This window comes from Lactuca virosa, chromosome 4, assembly GCF_052849685.1.
Source record: "Lactuca virosa cultivar CGN04683 chromosome 4, Lactuca_virosa_CGN04683_v6, whole genome shotgun sequence".
NCBI classification, from domain to species: domain Eukaryota; kingdom Viridiplantae; phylum Streptophyta; class Magnoliopsida; order Asterales; family Asteraceae; genus Lactuca; species Lactuca virosa.
Window position 1 is genome coordinate 230408803 of NC_136429.1, and position 6449 is coordinate 230415251.

The window sequence follows — 6449 nt, forward strand, 5'->3', positions numbered from 1 at the left end:
GCTATTAGAGCCGCTCTAGGAACCAAATCAATTTGGAAGTCCACCTGCCTCTCCGGAGGCACCCCAGGAAAATCCTATGGAAACACATTCGGGTAATCTGGCACAATCGACACATCATCAATCGACACAATCGACCAAAACAACCCTGATGAAGATAGCGTCTGGCCCTCGCGACTAAGCATAGGACCAGCCTGCGTGGGGCCCCCTCTCCGTGGACATCCAATTCTCCCCCACTGGGGGTCCGAACACATACCATCTGGCGCTCACAATCAATCATCGACCCATTGGGGATCAACCAATCCATCCCCGCTATAACCTTGTTCCTGCGCAAAGGAATGGGAACCAAATCGATCAGATACCGCACGCGAAACATCTCTAGAACACAGTCCAGATGAACCGTCGATACCCAGATAGATCGGTCATCATAAATCTTAACCTCTAATGGATGATCTACCTCAATCGGAGCTCCAACAAACCTCTTGTTGAGCGCAAGAGACACGAAATATTGGTTAGCCCCCGAAAGAAATAATACCAACGCAGGGATACCGTTCAGAAGGAATGATCCTAAAACAAAACGTATAAAATATAAGCCACAAAATCAACATAAATAGAAAGTTAAGGAGAAGAGACATATCTGTCACCACATCTGGTGCAGCTTCCGCCTCTTTGGTGGTCAGCTGAAAGGCTTGAATCCTAATTATAGGAGCATCCACCTTGCCCTAGCTTCCATCTATGATTCGTAGGGTCACTGGAGCTGGTGCGACCATTGCTCCTCCTCATGCTAGACTCGGGTAGTTGGCCTTTTTGTGGCCCCTCTGATTGCAATGAAAGCAAATCAAGTCTGATGTGTGTGAAGTGGTGATAGAAATAATACAATCCTTTCTAAAGTGCTCTGTCTTGTCGCACGTGTAGCAGCCCGCACCACCTGCTCTGTAATCCCCGTCATGCAATCTGCCGCATTAGCCACAGTGGATCCAGCCCTGCTGGCCCTTCGACCCAGAGTCGAAACCCTTGGGTTTCTTCGCTGAAACCCCAACTGTCTGCCCAGACTCCGCCTTCCTCTTCCCTAAGTGCTCCAGATCAATCTCTTGCTCCCGCACCCTGGATATCATATCATCCAGATTCAGGCGGGCAGAGAAACTAACGATGTCCCTGATGTCAGATCTCAGCATATCATGGTATCGGGTCTTCCTCAACTCCTCATCCGCTGCATACTGCGGTACCAATAATGCCTTCTCTCTCTCTCAAATTGGCAATGATCTCTACCACAGTCTCAGTCGTCTGCCTCATATCAAGAAACTCACTAGCTATTTGCTACACCTTAACAGTCGGTGCAAACTCTGCTCGAAACCTGGTCACAAAATCTGGCCAGGTCATGGCCTCAATAGTTGGGGCTCCAAAATCATAGCTGACCACCACCCACGAATCTTGAGCTCGATCCCTCAAGCATCCTGCAGCAAACCTGACCTTCGACCCCTCGGGGTAGAATCTCGTCATCTGAGCATAGTCGATGTTGGCTATCCAAAGCCAGGCTGCAATGGGGTCCTTCACTCCAAAGAAATCTGGTGCCCCATATCCCCTGAAATCCTTGAAGGAGAGTGTGCGGGACCCCGACTGGCCAAAGGTTAGATCAGCCTTGAATATCCGAAGGCGATCCTCCATCAACTCCATGATACCCCATAAATCGACCCGAACATCACAGGGGTCGCATCAAGGATGCATCTCGTAACCTCAGATGCAATGAACTCTCGTAAACCTTCATCAATTGGCTCGGAGCCCGTGCCCGAACCAGATCCAGATCCTGAAACTCCCTCTATGACATGTCATCACAACACTGAAACATAACCACATAAACAATTAGCAAACACACGAGAAGGTTCACACTATCGAGTTCCCTAGATTCATCGTGGTCTTCCTGGCATCGGGTATAAATGTTGTGCTTTCAGTAGTACCAGCCCAATACTACCTTCCAAGCCTATTTATACCCTCCTGAAGGACTACCCCGACTCCTCCAAGTCACTCCTCCCAACTAATATGTTCTCAAAATATAAGGTGTCCTACACACCAAACATCTCATAAGGACTCCCTAAGACTCCCTTCCTTACCCCTCTCTGTTATCAGCTGCAGAAGGAACTTCTACAAATAATACCTAACTACTAAATGAACACAATTACATACTACTAGTACTTGACAATTATTTGAATGAAAGTCCCGCACTACAATGGTCGGACTTAAACAAGAGCTGCGTAATAGAGTTAAACCTATCCTTCTAAAATTATCCAATCGCAATAATATGTAACCCAACGCATTCATCAAGTAGTTAGTTAGTTCCAACAAAATTTCCTAAAGCACAAAGCATGCAACATTCAAGCATCATGCAATTCAACTTAAAACATACCCTATACAGGCCATCCTAACAGGTAATTGATCTGATACTAGCATGCAAATCGAAAAGCTTATATAGATAGGCATATAAAGGCATCTCTCCTAGCATTCTATCATGCAATTCTAAGTAGACCCTTAGCCCCTAATCTAGCGTGCAATTCTCATATCATAGCATATAACTTGTATGGGTATTTTGGGAAAACTTACTTGAGCTCGGCCAATTGCACGTATTACACCCCTTGTCTTTTATTAAAATCCTCATATTAAAATGTTTATTTTTACAAAAAACCTACCAAACCCTCGATTTGAGTCCAGGCACACCCAAGAGTATGCACAAATCCCACAAACTAAGTCTCTGATACCAACTTGTAACGTCCTAAAAATTACAAATAAAATTTTGTTTTTAAATTCATTCAATTCATAAGAAATTTATATCAAAATAGTCGAAAGAGTATAATTGTATCATGTTATAAGAGTACAAATTCCCAAAATCACTAAGTGCGGAAAAACATAGAGTGATGTGGTGCGATCAGCTTGGGCCCTTCCCTTTCGAACTAGAAGTACCTGAAACATAGACTCAAAAATGTAAGCATAAAGCTTAGTGAGTTCCCCAAAATACAGAATACTACTCAAACATACTGCCAAACATATTTTGGTGCTTGCCTACCCCTTCGGTGTATTTCAACTGGGTACTATCAAGCATATATGGGTGCTTGCAATCCCCTTCGGTCTATTTCAACCGAATACTATAAATCATATATGGGTGCTTGCAATCCCCTTCGGTCTATTTCAACTGGATATCGGGTCTATTTCACCCCCTACTACTACCACATAATATCATAAGAGTAATCACAGAGTCATCAAGCAAATACAGGCATAACTGATAAGTGTCACAAAGAAAATCATAACACTACATCATAAACTAGTGGGTCGGCATTGGTGCCTTCCACCCACAGATATTGGCAAGGAAGACTCACCTCAGACTGTAGGTATCAAATCGCACTCAGCGGATGACTCACGAACTCCTCTCCCTATCGCACAAGCATAAAACCCTAATTAGAAATTAGGTCACATTCTAACCTGAAAGTCCAAAACCCTAATTCTTGACTTAAGGCAAAAGTGCTCCTTTACCTTTTGCTAATTGGGCTTCCTTTCCCCCAAAGCTCAAATCTATAAAAACCCAAAAAGACATCCAAGCCCACTATAGGGCCTCTAAGGCCCAATATGGCCTAAGAACACCTACCATGGACTTAGGCCCAAAAATGTCTTGTTACAACAAGTGGCATTGAGGCCCAAACTAAACAAGTCCAAGGCCCAACATAACCACGAGCCTAAAAATTAGTTGAGCTCACAGACCGCGTATGCGCGACGTACTTGGCTTGTATGCCCAGCGTACGTTGGTGTTGACCCGGAGTCGTGGTGCTGACCCAGTACGCATAGCGTACACTGGAGTATGCATGGCTTACTGGTCTGCCAACCCAAGCCAACTTCCATGTCTTAATACATTAAGACCTAAAGTCTAAAACTTGGATCCAAGCTTGAAATAACGCCTTAATCCATAAAGTTGCAAACTTTATGCTTTTGCATGCATGGATGGGGCTCAAACCATGAGTTAAGTCCATTTATTAAATTGGATGGGTACTAACACTTGCATGGTTGTGGATTAACCATCAAGATAAGATTTTTATGACTCAATACACCTCCAAGAGTCCAAAAATATAGCTCATATGGTCTGAAGTTTCTCACACTCCATGAATCCAAACTATGGGACCAAAAGATACCATTGTCTACCCAAAAGCTAGATCTAAGCTTGTAATGATCATGGTTCAAACTTTATACCTTCAATTGTCTAGAAATGGTGCCAAACTTTTGGATCTACAATCCCCTTCCTCGTCCTTTCTTCTTCTCAAGCTTCCTTCTCCTTCAAAGTCATTATAGAACACCACAAACACTCAAGAAAGCTCACAAATGGACTTAAGGTGGCTTAGGGTTTGAGATTTTCACTACACCAACAATGGTGGATAAAAAGGTAAGGGACTTGATGGATTTAAGGACCTTAAATAGGGTTCAAACCCTAAAAATTAGGGTTTTCCCCTGGCTCGATTATACCTAGCGTACGCATGGGTACGCCCAGCGTACGTTGACAATCCCCCAATGCCGCGCATGCAATGAGTAGTCAATGCGTACAAATTCCCGCGCATGCAATGAGTAGTCAGAAACTTCATTCCTGGCGACTTGGGTGCAACAAATTCCCGCCATAAAGAACATTGAGCTCAAGGGACATATCCTCTCGATGCTAAGAGATATTCCATTTTTTGGGAAGAACCACGAAGACTCCTTTAACACATTGATGAGGTGTTAGACATTAAAAAATACTTAAATGTTCCAAATGTTTCATGAGATGTGGCATTATTAAGGATGCTTCCAGTGACATTTATAGGAGATGCTAAAATTTGGTTAAAGTCACTAGAACCTGGAACGATCACAACCTGGACAAATGTTCGCAATGCATTCATTAAACAATTCAGCCCTCTTTCGATGATAGCAAAACTCAAGAAGAAAATAGCAAATTTCAAAAAAAAAAACGATATTGAATCATTATATGAAGCTTAAGAGAAGTACAAGGGAATCTTAAGGACTTGCCCTCAACACGATCTTAATATGCAACAAGATGTATACATCTTCTATTATGAGATAAACGTGACTACGAGGCAACTCTTAAACTCTTAAGGACCCATGATGAAGAAGGATACAACTACTATTAAGGCATTAATATAAGAGTTTGTCAAACATTCACGAGAATACCACAACCCGAGAGAATATATTACAAGAGGCAAGGTAGGTGTAGATGGAAGAAACGAGAACTTAGCGGCGGTGATACCAAAATGAGATAATATGGACAAAAGGATTACAAAAATGGGTCAATCTATACATTTCATACAAGTGGGATGTGACAATTTTAGTGGGCTGCATTTGTCAAAAGACTGTGACTTCGATGACATCGGGAACCAGAAAACACAAGTTTGTTAGTGGTCACCGATATGATGAAAATTAGAGGAAGCCTAAGAAGTAGTGGTTTCCCTATGATGAATACACGAAGGCTAAAGAAGAGAAGTATAGGAAAAACGGACGAGGCTATTACCAAAAAGAACAACCACCACCCGAGACAAAACCCAATTTCGAGTCCATTTTGAATAGATTCATGTAAGCTAGTAAGAAAAGGCAGGATGCTACTGATTCCACATTAAGAAATCAATAAACTTCCATTGCAAATATAGAAACTCAAGTCGGGAAATTAACAAACTTGTCCACAAAAGATTAATTCCTAACAAAGCCGACCCGAAACCGCAACGTCACGTCATGGAAATTTAGACGGAAGAAGACACTATCTATGAAGCCTTTATTGATTCTTGCTGAAGCCACAAATCAGCCTGATCCTCAGTCGAAAGAAGTGATGATTAAAATAGATAAATCTTTTGCCCATATCTCATGACGTGACAAGCATCTTATCACGTCATGGCCTCAGTAGACTCAAACCAAAAATTTCTTTGGTTAAACCTTATCAACTGTCATTACCTTATCCTTCTCGAGCTAGGAAAAATCCACTTGAAAAAGAGAATAGAAGATTCATGAAGCGAGTAAAGGGAATTCCAATTAACATCCCATTCATTGAAGTCATGGCAAAAATGACCGAATACGCCAAATTTCTTCAGGACCTTCTCCACGCTAGTCAAGAATTAGAAAAGATGTACAAGGTCATTCTTAATGAACATTGTTCAACAGTTATAATGGAAGGAATACCGATAAACTTGGGAGATACAAGACGCCTCACTTTATAATATGAGTTTGGAAATGAAACAAAAACTTACGCTTTGGCTGATTTTGGAGCTAGCATCAATCTGATGAATATTCTTTCTTCCAAAAGCTCAATTTACCAGAATTGATGAACATGAGGATGGTGATTAACATGGAAAATCATTAGGTTACTTATCTTTAGGGCATAGTTAAGGATTTATTCGTAAAAATTGGAAAATTCGTTTTTCCAATTGATTTTGTTGTCTTGG

The 6449-nt window shown here is 41.9% G+C and overlaps 1 non-coding gene across 1 annotated transcript; it reads right to left on the reverse strand.

Annotated features, from left to right (window-relative positions):
• Positions 1 to 4932: 4932 nt before the first annotated feature.
• Positions 4933 to 5042, reverse strand: LOC145110505 (small nucleolar RNA R71). The gene has a single exon (XR_013709884.1). It is a non-coding gene; the product is annotated as a small nucleolar RNA R71 (small nucleolar RNA).
• Positions 5043 to 6449: the final 1407 nt, after the last annotated feature.